The following is a 10,000-nucleotide window of genomic DNA, read 5'->3' on the forward strand; positions in this document are numbered from 1 at the left end:
TGATGAGAGCTCTGCAATGGCTTACGGTCACACTACCCTGAGAACGCCCGATCTCGTCTGATCTCGGAAGCTAAGCAGGGTTTGGCCTGGTTAGTACTTGGATGGGAGACCACCTGGGAATACCAGGTGCTGTAAGCTTTTCCCCTCTTGCTTCCATTACCATGGTCTTGTTATACATTACTAGTTTGTTATCTGAAACCCAACATAGATGAAGTTGCATAAGTAGTCTTGATGAGAGCTCTGCAATGGCTTACGGTCACACTACCCTGAGAACGCCGATCTCGTCTGATCTCGGAAGCTAAGCAGGGTTTGGCCTGGTTAGTACTTGGATGGGAGACCACCTGGGAATACCAGGTGCTGTAAGCTTTTCCCCTCTTGCTTCCATTACCATGGTCTTGTTATACATTACTAGTTTGTTATCTGGAACCCAACATAGATGAAGTTGCATAAGTAGTCTTGATGAGAGCTCTGCAATGGCTTGCGGTCACACTTCCCTGAGAACGCCCGATCTCGTCTGATCTCGGAAGCTAAGCAGGGTTTGGCCTGGTTAGTACTTGGATGGGAGACCACCTGGGAATACCAGGTGCTGTAAGCTTTTCCCCTCTTGCTTCCATTACCATGGTCTTGTTATACATTACTAGTTTGTTATCTGAAACCCAACATAGATGAAGTTGCATAATTTGTCTTGATGAGAGCTCTGCAATGGCTTACGGTCACACTACCCTGAGAACGCCCGATCTCGTCTCATCTCGGAAGCTAAGCAGGGTTTGGCCTGGTTAGTACTTGGATGGGAGACCACCTGGGAATACCAGGTGCTGTAAGCTTTTCCCCTCTTGCTTCCATTACCATGGTCTTGTTATACATTACTAGTTTGTTATCTGAAACCCAACATAGATGAAGTTGCATAAGTAGTCTTGATGAGAGCTCTGCAATGGCTTACGGTCACACTACCGTGAGAACGCCCGATCTCGTCTGATCTCGGAAGCTAAGCAGGGTTTGGCCTGGTTAGTACTTGGATGGGAGACCACCTGGGAATACCAGGTGCTGTAAGCTTTTCCCCTCTTGCTTCCATTACCATGTTCATGTTATACATTACTAGTTTGTTATCTGAAACCCAACATAGATGAAGTTGCATAAGTAGTCTTGATGAGAGCTCTGCAATGGCTTACGGTCACACTACCGTGAGATCGCCCGATCTCGTCTGATCTCGGAAGCTAAGCAGGGTTTGGCCTGGTTAGTACTTGGATGGGAGACCACCTGGGAATACCAGGTGCTGTAAGCTTTTCCCCTCTTGCTTCCATTACCATGGTCTTGTTATACATTACTAGTTTGTTAACTGAAACCCAACATAGATGAAGTTGCATAAGTAGTCTTGATGAGAGCTCTGCAATGGCTTACGGTCACACTACCCTGAGAACGCCCGATCTCGTCTGATCTCGGAAGCTAAGCAGGGTTTGGCCTGGTTAGTACTTGGATGGGAGACCACCTGGGAATACCAGGTGCTGTAAGCTTTTCCCCTCTTGCTTCCATTACCATGGTCTTGTTATACATTACTAGTTTGTTATCTGAAACCCAACATAGATGAAGTTGCATAAGTAGTCTTGATGAGAGCTCTGCAATGGCTTACGGTCACACTACCCTGAGAACGCCCGATCTCGTCTGATCTCGGAAGCTAAGCAGGGTTTGGCCTGGTTAGTACTTGGATGGGAGACCACCTGGGAATACCAGGTGCTGTAAGCTTTTCCCCTCTTGCTTCCATTAGCATGGTCTTGTTATACATTACTAGTTTGTTATCTGAAACCCAACATAGATGAAGTTGCATAAGTAGTCTTGATGAGAGCTCTGCAATGGCTTACGGTCACACTACCCTGAGAACGCCCGATCTCGTCTGATCTCGGAAGCTAAGCAGGGTTTGGCCTGGTTAGTACTTGGATGGGAGACCACCTGGGAATAGCAGGTGCTGTAAGCTTTTCCCCTCTTGCTTCCATTACCATGGTCTTGTTATACATTACTAGTTTGTTATCTGAAACCCAACATAGATGAAGTTGCATAAGTAGTCTTGATGAGAGCTCTGCAATGGCTTACGGTCACACTACCCTGAGAACGCCCGATCTCGTCTGATCTCTGAAGCTAAGCAGGCTTTGGCCTGGTTAGTACTTGGATGGGAGACCACCTGGGAATACCAGGTGCTGTAAGCTTTTCCCCTCTTGCTTCCATTACCATGGTCTTGTTATACATTACTAGTTTGTTATCTGAAACCCAACATAGATGAAGTTGCATAAGTAGTCTTGATGAGAGCTCTGCAATGGCTTACGGTCACACTACCCTGAGAACGCCCGATCTCGTCTGATCTCGGAAGCTAAGCAGGGTTTGGCCTGGTTAGTACTTGGATGGGAGACCACCTGGGAATACCAGGTGCTGTAAGCTTTTCCCCTCTTGCTTCCATTACCATGGTCTTGTTATACATTACTAGTTTGTTATCTGAAACCCAACATAGATGAAGTTGCATAAGTAGTCTTGATGAGAGCTCTGCAATGGCTTACGGTCACACTACCCTGAGAACGCCCGATCTCGTCTGATCTCGGAAGCTAAGCAGGGTTTGGCCTGGTTAGTACTTGGATGGGAGACCACCTGGGAATACCAGGTGCTGTAAGCTTTACCCCTCTTGCTTCCATTACCATGGTCTTGTTATACATTACTAGTTTGTTATCTGAAACCCAACATAGATGAAGTTGCATAAGTAGTCTTGATGAGAGCTCTGCAATGGCTTACGGTCACACTACCCTGAGAACGCCCGATCTCGTCTGATCTCGGAAGCTAAGCAGGGTTTGGCCTGGTTAGTACTTGGATGGGAGACCACCTGGGAATACCAGGTGCTGTAAGCTTTTCCCCTCTTGCTTCCATTACCATGGTCTTGTTATACATTACTAGTTTGTTATCTGAAACACAACATAGATGAAGTTGCATAAGTAGTCTTGATGAGAGCTCTGCAATGGCTTACGGTCACACTACCCTGAGAACGCCCGATCTCGTCTGATCTCGGAAGCTAAGCAGGGTTTGGCCTGGTTAGTACTTGGATGGGAGACCACCTGGGAATACCAGGTGCTGTAAGCTTTTCCCCTCTTGCTTCCATTAGCATGGTCTTGTTATACATTACTAGTTTGTTATCTGAAACCCAACATAGATGAAGTTGCATAAGTAGTCTTGATGAGAGCTCTGCAATGGCTTACGGTCACACTACCCTGAGAACGCCCGATCTCGTCTGATCTCGGAAGCTAAGCAGGGTTTGGCCTGGTTAGTACTTGGATGGGAGACCACCTGGGAATACCAGGTGCTGTAAGCTTTTCCCCTCTTGCTTCCATTACCATGGTCTTGTTATACATTACTAGTTTGTTATCTGAAACCCAACATAGATGAAGTTGCATAATTTGTCTTGATGAGAGCTCTGCAATGGCTTACGGTCACACTACCCTGAGAACGCCCGATCTCGTCTCATCTCGGAAGCTAAGCAGGGTTTGGCCTGGTTAGTACTTGGATGGGAGACCACCTGGGAATACCAGGTGCTGTAAGCTTTTCCCCTCTTGCTTCCATTACCATGGTCTTGTTATACATTACTAGTTTGTTATCTGAAACCCAACATAGATGAAGTTGCATAAGTAGTCTTGATGAGAGCTCTGCAATGGCTTACGGTCACACTACCGTGAGAACGCCCGATCTCGTCTGATCTCGGAAGCTAAGCAGGGTTTGGCCTGGTTAGTACTTGGATGGGAGACCACCTGGGAATACCAGGTGCTGTAAGCTTTTCCCCTCTTGCTTCCATTACCATGTTCATGTTATACATTACTAGTTTGTTATCTGAAACCCAACATAGATGAAGTTGCATAAGTAGTCTTGATGAGAGCTCTGCAATGGCTTACGGTCACACTACCGTGAGATCGCCCGATCTCGTCTGATCTCGGAAGCTAAGCAGGGTTTGGCCTGGTTAGTACTTGGATGGGAGACCACCTGGGAATACCAGGTGCTGTAAGCTTTTCCCCTCTTGCTTCCATTACCATGGTCTTGTTATACATTACTAGTTTGTTAACTGAAACCCAACATAGATGAAGTTGCATAAGTAGTCTTGATGAGAGCTCTGCAATGGCTTACGGTCACACTACCCTGAGAACGCCCGATCTCGTCTGATCTCGGAAGCTAAGCAGGGTTTGGCCTGGTTAGTACTTGGATGGGAGACCACCTGGGAATACCAGGTGCTGTAAGCTTTTCCCCTCTTGCTTCCATTACCATGGTCTTGTTATACATTACTAGTTTGTTATCTGAAACCCAACATAGATGAAGTTGCATAAGTAGTCTTGATGAGAGCTCTGCAATGGCTTACGGTCACACTACCCTGAGAACGCCCGATCTCGTCTGATCTCGGAAGCTAAGCAGGGTTTGGCCTGGTTAGTACTTGGATGGGAGACCACCTGGGAATACCAGGTGCTGTAAGCTTTTCCCCTCTTGCTTCCATTAGCATGGTCTTGTTATACATTACTAGTTTGTTATCTGAAACCCAACATAGATGAAGTTGCATAAGTAGTCTTGATGAGAGCTCTGCAATGGCTTACGGTCACACTACCCTGAGAACGCCCGATCTCGTCTGATCTCGGAAGCTAAGCAGGGTTTGGCCTGGTTAGTACTTGGATGGGAGACCACCTGGGAATAGCAGGTGCTGTAAGCTTTTCCCCTCTTGCTTCCATTACCATGGTCTTGTTATACATTACTAGTTTGTTATCTGAAACCCAACATAGATGAAGTTGCATAAGTAGTCTTGATGAGAGCTCTGCAATGGCTTACGGTCACACTACCCTGAGAACGCCCGATCTCGTCTGATCTCTGAAGCTAAGCAGGCTTTGGCCTGGTTAGTACTTGGATGGGAGACCACCTGGGAATACCAGGTGCTGTAAGCTTTTCCCCTCTTGCTTCCATTACCATGGTCTTGTTATACATTACTAGTTTGTTATCTGAAACCCAACATAGATGAAGTTGCATAAGTAGTCTTGATGAGAGCTCTGCAATGGCTTACGGTCACACTACCCTGAGAACGCCCGATCTCGTCTGATCTCGGAAGCTAAGCAGGGTTTGGCCTGGTTAGTACTTGGATGGGAGACCACCTGGGAATACCAGGTGCTGTAAGCTTTTCCCCTCTTGCTTCCATTACCATGGTCTTGTTATACATTACTAGTTTGTTATCTGAAACCCAACATAGATGAAGTTGCATAAGTAGTCTTGATGAGAGCTCTGCAATGGCTTACGGTCACACTACCCCGAGAACGCCCGATCTCGTCTGATCTCGGAAGCTAAGCAGGGTTTGGCCTGGTTAGTACTTGGATGGGAGACCACCTGGGAATACCAGGTGCTGTAAGCTTTTCCCCTCTTGCTTCCATTACCATGGTCTTGTTATACATTACTAGTTTGTTATCTGAAACCCAACATAGATGAAGTTGCATAAGTAGTCTTGATGAGAGCTCTGCAATGGCTTACGGTCACACTACCCTGAGAACGCCCGATCTCGTCTGATCTCAGAAGCTAAGCAGGGTTTGGCCTGGTTAGTACTTGGATGGGAGACCACCTGGGAATACCAGGTGCTGTAAGCTTTTCCCCTCTTGCTTCCATTACCATGGTCTTGTTATACATTACTAGTTTGTTATCTGAAACCCAACATAGATGAAGTTGCATAAGTAGTCTTGATGAGAGCTCTGCAATGGCTTACGGTCACACTACCCTGAGAACGCCCGATCTCGTCTGATCTCGGAAGCTAAGCAGGGTTTGGCCTGGTTAGTACTTGGATGGGAGACCACCTGGGAATACCAGGTGCTGTAAGCTTTTCCCCTCTTGCTTCCATTACCATGGTCTTGTTATACATTACTAGTTTGTTATCTGAAACCCAACATAGATGAAGTTGCATAAGTAGTCTTGATGAGAGCTCTGCAATGGCTTACGGTCACACTACCCTGAGAACGCCCGATCTCGTCTGATCTCGGAAGCTAAGCAGGGTTTGGCCTGGTTAGTACTTGGATGGGAGACCACCTGGGAATACCAGGTGCTGTAAGCTTTTCCCCTCTTGCTTCCATTACCATGGTCTTGTTATACATTACTAGTTTGTTATCTGAAACCCAACATAGATGAAGTTGCATAAGTAGTCTTGATGAGAGCTCTGCAATGGCTTACGGTCACACTACCCTGAGAACGCCCGATCTCGTCTGATCTCGGAAGCTAAGCAGGGTTTGGCCTGGTTAGTACTTGGATGGGAGACCACCTGGGAATACCAGGTGCTGTAAGCTTTTCCCCTCTTGCTTCCATTACCATGGTCTTGTTATACATTACTAGTTTGTTATCTGAAACCCAACATAGATGAAGTTGCATAAGTAGTCTTGATGAGAGCTCTGCAATGGCTTACGGTCACACTACCCTGAGAACGCCCGATCTCGTCTGATCTCGGAAGCTAAGCAGGGTTTGGCCTGGTTAGTACTTGGATGGGAGACCACCTGGGAATACCAGGTGCTGTAAGCTTTTCCCCTCTTGCTTCCATTACCATGGTCTTGTTATACATTACTAGTTTGTTATCTGAAACCCAACATAGATGAAGTTGCATAAGTAGTCTTGATGAGAGCTCTGCAATGGCTTACGGTCACACTACCCTGAGAACGCCCGATCTCGTCTGATCTCGGAAGCTAAGCAGGGTTTGGCCTGGTTAGTACTTGGATGGGAGACCACCTGGGAATACCAGGTGCTGTAAGCTTTTCCCCTCTTGCTTCCATTACCATGGTCTTGTTATACATTACTAGTTTGTTATCTGAAACCCAACATAGATGAAGTTGCATAAGTAGTCTTGATGAGAGCTCTGCAATGGGTTACGGTCACACTACCCTGAGAACGCCCGATCTCGTCTGATCTCGGAAGCTAAGCAGGGTTTGGCCTGGTTAGTACTTGGATGGGAGACCACCTGGGAATACCAGGTGCTGTAAGCTTTTCCCCTCTTGCTTCCATTACCATGGTCTTGTTATACATTACTAGTTTGTTATCTGAAACCCAACATAGATGAAGTTGCATAAGTAGTCTTGATGAGAGCTCTGCAATGGCTTACGGTCACACTACCCTGAGAACGCCCGATCTCGTCTGATCTCGGAAGCTAAGCAGGGTTTGGCCTGGTTAGTACTTGGATGGGAGACCACCTGGGAATACCAGGTGCTGTAAGCTTTTCCCCTCTTGCTTCCATTACCATGGTCTTGTTATACATTACTAGTTTGTTATCTGAAACCCAACATAGATGAAGTTGCATAAGTAGTCTTGATGAGAGCTCTGCAATGGCTTACGGTCACACTACCCTGAGAACGCCCGATCTCGTCTGATCTCGGAAGCTAAGCAGGGTTTGGCCTGGTTAGTACTTGGATGGGAGACCACCTGGGAATACCAGGTGCTGTAAGCTTTTCCCCTCTTGCTTCCATTACCATGGTCTTGTTATACATTACTAGTTTGTTATCTGAAACCCAACATAGATGAAGTTGCATAAGTAGTCTTGATGAGAGCTCTGCAATGGCTTACGGTCACACTACCCTGAGAACGCCCGATCTCGTCTGATCTCGGAAGCTAAGCAGGGTTTGGCCTGGTTAGTACTTGGATTGGAGACCACCTGGGAATACCAGGTGCTGTAAGCTTTTCCCCTCTTGCTTCCATTACCATGGTCTTGTTATACATTACTAGTTTGTTATCTGAAACCCAACATAGATGAAGTTGCATAAGTAGTCTTGATGAGAGCTCTGCAATGGCTTACGGTCACACTACCCTGAGAACGCCCGATCTCGTCTGATCTCGGAAGCTAAGCAGGGTTTGGCCTGGTTAGTACTTGGATGGGAGACCACCTGGGAATACCAGGTGCTGTAAGCTTTTCCCCTCTTGCTTCCATTACCATGGTCTTGTTATACATTACTAGTTTGTTATCTGAAACCCAACATAGATGAAGTTGCATAAGTAGTCTTGATGAGAGCTCTGCAATGGCTTACGGTCACACTACCCTGAGAACGCCCGATCTCGTCTGATCTCGGAAGCTAAGCAGGGTTTGGCCTGGTTAGTACTTGGATGGGAGACCACCTGGGAATACCAGGTGCTGTAAGCTTTTCCCCTCTTGCTTCCATTACCATGGTCTTGTTAAACATTACTAGTTTGTTATCTGAAACCCAACATAGATGAAGTTGCATAAGTAGTCTTGATGAGAGCTCTGCAATGGCTTACGGTCACACTACCCTGAGAACGGCCGATCTCGTCTGATCTCGGAAGCTAAGCAGGGTTTGGCCTGGTTAGTACTTGGATGGGAGACCACCTGGGAATACCAGGTGCTGTAAGCTTTTCCCCTCTTGCTTCCATTACCATGGTCTTGTTATACATTACTAGTTTGTTATCTGAAACCCAACATAGATGAAGTTGCATAAGTAGTCTTGATGAGAGCTCTGCAATGGCTTACGGTCACACTACCCTGAGAACGCCCGATCTCGTCTGATCTCGGAAGCTAAGCAGCGTTTGGCCTGGTTAGTACTTGGATGGGAGACCACCTGGGAATACCAGGTGCTGTAAGCTTTTCCCCTCTTGCTTCCATTACCATGGTCTTGTTATACATTACTAGTTTGTTATCTGAAACCCAACATAGATGAAGTTGCATAAGTAGTCTTGATGAGAGCTCTACAATGGCTTACTGTCACACTACCCTGAGAACGCCCGATCTCGTCTGATCTCGGAAGCTAAGCAGGGTTTGGCCTGGTTAGTACTTGGATGGGAGACCACCAAGGAATACCAGGTGCTGTAAGCTTTTCCCCTCTTGCTTCCATTACCATGGTCTTGTTATACATTACTAGTTTGTTATCTGAAACCCAACATAGATGAAGTTGCATAAGTAGTCTTGATGAGAGCTCTGCAATGGCTTACGGTCACACTACCCTGAGAACGCCCGATCTCGTCTGATCTCGGAAGCTAAGCAGGGTTTGGCCTGGTTAGTACTTGGATGGGAGACCACCTGGGAATACCAGGTGCTGTAAGCTTTTCCCCTCTTGCTTCCATTACCATGGTCTTGTTATACATTACTAGTTTGTTATCTGAAACCCAACATAGATGAAGTTGCATAAGTAGTCTTGATGAGAGCTCTGCAATGGCTTACGGTCACACTACCCTGAGAACGCCCGATCTCGTCTGATCTCGGAAGCTAAGCAGGGTTTGGCCTGGTTAGTACTTGGATGGGAGACCACCTGGGAATACCAGGTGCTGTAAGCCTTTCCCCTCTTGCTTCCATTACCATGGTCTTGTTATACATTACTAGTTTGTTATCTGAAACCCAACATAGATGAAGTTGCATAAGTAGTCTTGATGAGAGCTCTGCAATGGCTTACTGTCACACTACCCTGAGAACGCCCGATCTCGTCTGATCTCGGAAGCTAAGCAGGGTTTGGCCTGGTTAGTACTTGGATGGGAGACCACCTGGGAATACCAGGTGCTGTAAGCTTTTCCCCTCTTGCTTCCATTACCATGGTCTTGTTATACATTACTAGTTTGTTATCTGAAACCCAACATAGATGAAGTTGCATAAGTAGTCTTGATGAGAGCTCTGCAATGGCTTACGGTCACACTACCCTGAGAACGCCCGATCTCGTCTGATCTCGGAAGCTAAGCAGGGTTTGGCCTGGTTAGTACTTGGATGGGAGACCACCTGGGAATACCAGGTGCTGTAAGCTTTTCCCCTCTTGCTTCCATTACCATGGTCTTGTTATACATTACTAGTTTGTTATCTGAAACCCAACATAGATGAAGTTGCATAAGTAGTCTTGATGAGAGCTCTGCAATGGCTTACGGTCACACTACCCTGAGAACGCCCGATCTCGTCTGATCTCGGAAGCTAAGCAGGGTTTGGCCTGGTTAGTACTTGGATGGGAGACCACCTGGGAATACCAGGTGCTGTAAGCTTTTCCCCTCTTGCTTC

General features: G+C 46.7%; 44 non-coding genes across 44 annotated transcripts; all 44 read left to right on the forward strand.

Moving 5' to 3' along the window:
• The first annotated feature begins 19 nt into the window (after positions 1–19).
• On the forward strand, positions 20–138 carry LOC125791098 (5S ribosomal RNA). Its single transcript, XR_007430824.1, has one exon. It is a non-coding gene; the product is annotated as a 5S ribosomal RNA (ribosomal RNA).
• Positions 139–248: 110 nt separating this feature from the next.
• Positions 249–366, forward strand: LOC125792513 (5S ribosomal RNA). The gene has a single exon (XR_007432246.1). It is a non-coding gene; the product is annotated as a 5S ribosomal RNA (ribosomal RNA).
• A 110-nt stretch (positions 367–476) lies between these two features.
• On the forward strand, positions 477–595 carry LOC125791875 (5S ribosomal RNA). The gene has a single exon (XR_007431607.1). It is a non-coding gene; the product is annotated as a 5S ribosomal RNA (ribosomal RNA).
• A 110-nt stretch (positions 596–705) lies between these two features.
• Positions 706–824, forward strand: LOC125792561 (5S ribosomal RNA). The gene has a single exon (XR_007432293.1). It is a non-coding gene; the product is annotated as a 5S ribosomal RNA (ribosomal RNA).
• A 110-nt stretch (positions 825–934) lies between these two features.
• Positions 935–1,053, forward strand: LOC125792124 (5S ribosomal RNA). The gene has a single exon (XR_007431856.1). It is a non-coding gene; the product is annotated as a 5S ribosomal RNA (ribosomal RNA).
• A 110-nt stretch (positions 1,054–1,163) lies between these two features.
• On the forward strand, positions 1,164–1,282 carry LOC125792391 (5S ribosomal RNA). The gene has a single exon (XR_007432123.1). It is a non-coding gene; the product is annotated as a 5S ribosomal RNA (ribosomal RNA).
• Positions 1,283–1,392: 110 nt separating this feature from the next.
• On the forward strand, positions 1,393–1,511 carry LOC125791099 (5S ribosomal RNA). The gene has a single exon (XR_007430825.1). It is a non-coding gene; the product is annotated as a 5S ribosomal RNA (ribosomal RNA).
• Positions 1,512–1,621: 110 nt separating this feature from the next.
• On the forward strand, positions 1,622–1,740 carry LOC125791100 (5S ribosomal RNA). Its single transcript, XR_007430826.1, has one exon. It is a non-coding gene; the product is annotated as a 5S ribosomal RNA (ribosomal RNA).
• Positions 1,741–1,850: 110 nt separating this feature from the next.
• LOC125792000 (5S ribosomal RNA) lies at positions 1,851–1,969 on the forward strand. Its single transcript, XR_007431732.1, has one exon. It is a non-coding gene; the product is annotated as a 5S ribosomal RNA (ribosomal RNA).
• Positions 1,970–2,079: 110 nt separating this feature from the next.
• Positions 2,080–2,198, forward strand: LOC125792598 (5S ribosomal RNA). The gene has a single exon (XR_007432330.1). It is a non-coding gene; the product is annotated as a 5S ribosomal RNA (ribosomal RNA).
• Positions 2,199–2,308: 110 nt separating this feature from the next.
• On the forward strand, positions 2,309–2,427 carry LOC125791101 (5S ribosomal RNA). The gene has a single exon (XR_007430827.1). It is a non-coding gene; the product is annotated as a 5S ribosomal RNA (ribosomal RNA).
• A 110-nt stretch (positions 2,428–2,537) lies between these two features.
• LOC125791102 (5S ribosomal RNA) lies at positions 2,538–2,656 on the forward strand. The gene has a single exon (XR_007430828.1). It is a non-coding gene; the product is annotated as a 5S ribosomal RNA (ribosomal RNA).
• Positions 2,657–2,766: 110 nt separating this feature from the next.
• LOC125791103 (5S ribosomal RNA) lies at positions 2,767–2,885 on the forward strand. The gene has a single exon (XR_007430829.1). It is a non-coding gene; the product is annotated as a 5S ribosomal RNA (ribosomal RNA).
• A 110-nt stretch (positions 2,886–2,995) lies between these two features.
• Positions 2,996–3,114, forward strand: LOC125791104 (5S ribosomal RNA). The gene has a single exon (XR_007430830.1). It is a non-coding gene; the product is annotated as a 5S ribosomal RNA (ribosomal RNA).
• A 110-nt stretch (positions 3,115–3,224) lies between these two features.
• Positions 3,225–3,343, forward strand: LOC125791105 (5S ribosomal RNA). Its single transcript, XR_007430831.1, has one exon. It is a non-coding gene; the product is annotated as a 5S ribosomal RNA (ribosomal RNA).
• A 110-nt stretch (positions 3,344–3,453) lies between these two features.
• On the forward strand, positions 3,454–3,572 carry LOC125792562 (5S ribosomal RNA). Its single transcript, XR_007432294.1, has one exon. It is a non-coding gene; the product is annotated as a 5S ribosomal RNA (ribosomal RNA).
• A 110-nt stretch (positions 3,573–3,682) lies between these two features.
• On the forward strand, positions 3,683–3,801 carry LOC125792125 (5S ribosomal RNA). Its single transcript, XR_007431857.1, has one exon. It is a non-coding gene; the product is annotated as a 5S ribosomal RNA (ribosomal RNA).
• Positions 3,802–3,911: 110 nt separating this feature from the next.
• On the forward strand, positions 3,912–4,030 carry LOC125792392 (5S ribosomal RNA). The gene has a single exon (XR_007432124.1). It is a non-coding gene; the product is annotated as a 5S ribosomal RNA (ribosomal RNA).
• A 110-nt stretch (positions 4,031–4,140) lies between these two features.
• On the forward strand, positions 4,141–4,259 carry LOC125791106 (5S ribosomal RNA). Its single transcript, XR_007430832.1, has one exon. It is a non-coding gene; the product is annotated as a 5S ribosomal RNA (ribosomal RNA).
• A 110-nt stretch (positions 4,260–4,369) lies between these two features.
• On the forward strand, positions 4,370–4,488 carry LOC125791108 (5S ribosomal RNA). The gene has a single exon (XR_007430834.1). It is a non-coding gene; the product is annotated as a 5S ribosomal RNA (ribosomal RNA).
• Positions 4,489–4,598: 110 nt separating this feature from the next.
• LOC125792001 (5S ribosomal RNA) lies at positions 4,599–4,717 on the forward strand. The gene has a single exon (XR_007431733.1). It is a non-coding gene; the product is annotated as a 5S ribosomal RNA (ribosomal RNA).
• Positions 4,718–4,827: 110 nt separating this feature from the next.
• On the forward strand, positions 4,828–4,946 carry LOC125792599 (5S ribosomal RNA). Its single transcript, XR_007432331.1, has one exon. It is a non-coding gene; the product is annotated as a 5S ribosomal RNA (ribosomal RNA).
• Positions 4,947–5,056: 110 nt separating this feature from the next.
• Positions 5,057–5,175, forward strand: LOC125791109 (5S ribosomal RNA). Its single transcript, XR_007430835.1, has one exon. It is a non-coding gene; the product is annotated as a 5S ribosomal RNA (ribosomal RNA).
• A 110-nt stretch (positions 5,176–5,285) lies between these two features.
• LOC125791953 (5S ribosomal RNA) lies at positions 5,286–5,404 on the forward strand. The gene has a single exon (XR_007431685.1). It is a non-coding gene; the product is annotated as a 5S ribosomal RNA (ribosomal RNA).
• Positions 5,405–5,514: 110 nt separating this feature from the next.
• LOC125792175 (5S ribosomal RNA) lies at positions 5,515–5,633 on the forward strand. Its single transcript, XR_007431907.1, has one exon. It is a non-coding gene; the product is annotated as a 5S ribosomal RNA (ribosomal RNA).
• A 110-nt stretch (positions 5,634–5,743) lies between these two features.
• On the forward strand, positions 5,744–5,862 carry LOC125791110 (5S ribosomal RNA). Its single transcript, XR_007430836.1, has one exon. It is a non-coding gene; the product is annotated as a 5S ribosomal RNA (ribosomal RNA).
• Positions 5,863–5,972: 110 nt separating this feature from the next.
• Positions 5,973–6,091, forward strand: LOC125791111 (5S ribosomal RNA). Its single transcript, XR_007430837.1, has one exon. It is a non-coding gene; the product is annotated as a 5S ribosomal RNA (ribosomal RNA).
• Positions 6,092–6,201: 110 nt separating this feature from the next.
• Positions 6,202–6,320, forward strand: LOC125791112 (5S ribosomal RNA). The gene has a single exon (XR_007430838.1). It is a non-coding gene; the product is annotated as a 5S ribosomal RNA (ribosomal RNA).
• Positions 6,321–6,430: 110 nt separating this feature from the next.
• On the forward strand, positions 6,431–6,549 carry LOC125791113 (5S ribosomal RNA). Its single transcript, XR_007430839.1, has one exon. It is a non-coding gene; the product is annotated as a 5S ribosomal RNA (ribosomal RNA).
• A 110-nt stretch (positions 6,550–6,659) lies between these two features.
• On the forward strand, positions 6,660–6,778 carry LOC125791114 (5S ribosomal RNA). The gene has a single exon (XR_007430840.1). It is a non-coding gene; the product is annotated as a 5S ribosomal RNA (ribosomal RNA).
• Positions 6,779–6,888: 110 nt separating this feature from the next.
• On the forward strand, positions 6,889–7,007 carry LOC125792015 (5S ribosomal RNA). The gene has a single exon (XR_007431747.1). It is a non-coding gene; the product is annotated as a 5S ribosomal RNA (ribosomal RNA).
• A 110-nt stretch (positions 7,008–7,117) lies between these two features.
• On the forward strand, positions 7,118–7,236 carry LOC125791115 (5S ribosomal RNA). The gene has a single exon (XR_007430841.1). It is a non-coding gene; the product is annotated as a 5S ribosomal RNA (ribosomal RNA).
• Positions 7,237–7,346: 110 nt separating this feature from the next.
• On the forward strand, positions 7,347–7,465 carry LOC125791116 (5S ribosomal RNA). Its single transcript, XR_007430842.1, has one exon. It is a non-coding gene; the product is annotated as a 5S ribosomal RNA (ribosomal RNA).
• A 110-nt stretch (positions 7,466–7,575) lies between these two features.
• LOC125792397 (5S ribosomal RNA) lies at positions 7,576–7,694 on the forward strand. Its single transcript, XR_007432129.1, has one exon. It is a non-coding gene; the product is annotated as a 5S ribosomal RNA (ribosomal RNA).
• Positions 7,695–7,804: 110 nt separating this feature from the next.
• LOC125791117 (5S ribosomal RNA) lies at positions 7,805–7,923 on the forward strand. Its single transcript, XR_007430843.1, has one exon. It is a non-coding gene; the product is annotated as a 5S ribosomal RNA (ribosomal RNA).
• Positions 7,924–8,033: 110 nt separating this feature from the next.
• Positions 8,034–8,152, forward strand: LOC125791119 (5S ribosomal RNA). Its single transcript, XR_007430845.1, has one exon. It is a non-coding gene; the product is annotated as a 5S ribosomal RNA (ribosomal RNA).
• Positions 8,153–8,262: 110 nt separating this feature from the next.
• Positions 8,263–8,381, forward strand: LOC125792202 (5S ribosomal RNA). Its single transcript, XR_007431934.1, has one exon. It is a non-coding gene; the product is annotated as a 5S ribosomal RNA (ribosomal RNA).
• Positions 8,382–8,491: 110 nt separating this feature from the next.
• Positions 8,492–8,610, forward strand: LOC125792222 (5S ribosomal RNA). The gene has a single exon (XR_007431954.1). It is a non-coding gene; the product is annotated as a 5S ribosomal RNA (ribosomal RNA).
• A 110-nt stretch (positions 8,611–8,720) lies between these two features.
• LOC125792554 (5S ribosomal RNA) lies at positions 8,721–8,839 on the forward strand. The gene has a single exon (XR_007432286.1). It is a non-coding gene; the product is annotated as a 5S ribosomal RNA (ribosomal RNA).
• Positions 8,840–8,949: 110 nt separating this feature from the next.
• Positions 8,950–9,068, forward strand: LOC125791120 (5S ribosomal RNA). Its single transcript, XR_007430846.1, has one exon. It is a non-coding gene; the product is annotated as a 5S ribosomal RNA (ribosomal RNA).
• A 110-nt stretch (positions 9,069–9,178) lies between these two features.
• LOC125792995 (5S ribosomal RNA) lies at positions 9,179–9,297 on the forward strand. Its single transcript, XR_007432586.1, has one exon. It is a non-coding gene; the product is annotated as a 5S ribosomal RNA (ribosomal RNA).
• Positions 9,298–9,407: 110 nt separating this feature from the next.
• Positions 9,408–9,526, forward strand: LOC125791970 (5S ribosomal RNA). The gene has a single exon (XR_007431702.1). It is a non-coding gene; the product is annotated as a 5S ribosomal RNA (ribosomal RNA).
• Positions 9,527–9,636: 110 nt separating this feature from the next.
• On the forward strand, positions 9,637–9,755 carry LOC125791121 (5S ribosomal RNA). The gene has a single exon (XR_007430847.1). It is a non-coding gene; the product is annotated as a 5S ribosomal RNA (ribosomal RNA).
• Positions 9,756–9,865: 110 nt separating this feature from the next.
• LOC125791122 (5S ribosomal RNA) lies at positions 9,866–9,984 on the forward strand. Its single transcript, XR_007430848.1, has one exon. It is a non-coding gene; the product is annotated as a 5S ribosomal RNA (ribosomal RNA).
• The last annotated feature ends 16 nt before the right edge of the window (positions 9,985–10,000 follow it).

Source organism: Astyanax mexicanus, unplaced genomic scaffold (assembly GCF_023375975.1).
Source record: "Astyanax mexicanus isolate ESR-SI-001 unplaced genomic scaffold, AstMex3_surface scaffold_36, whole genome shotgun sequence".
NCBI classification, from domain to species: domain Eukaryota; kingdom Metazoa; phylum Chordata; class Actinopteri; order Characiformes; family Acestrorhamphidae; genus Astyanax; species Astyanax mexicanus.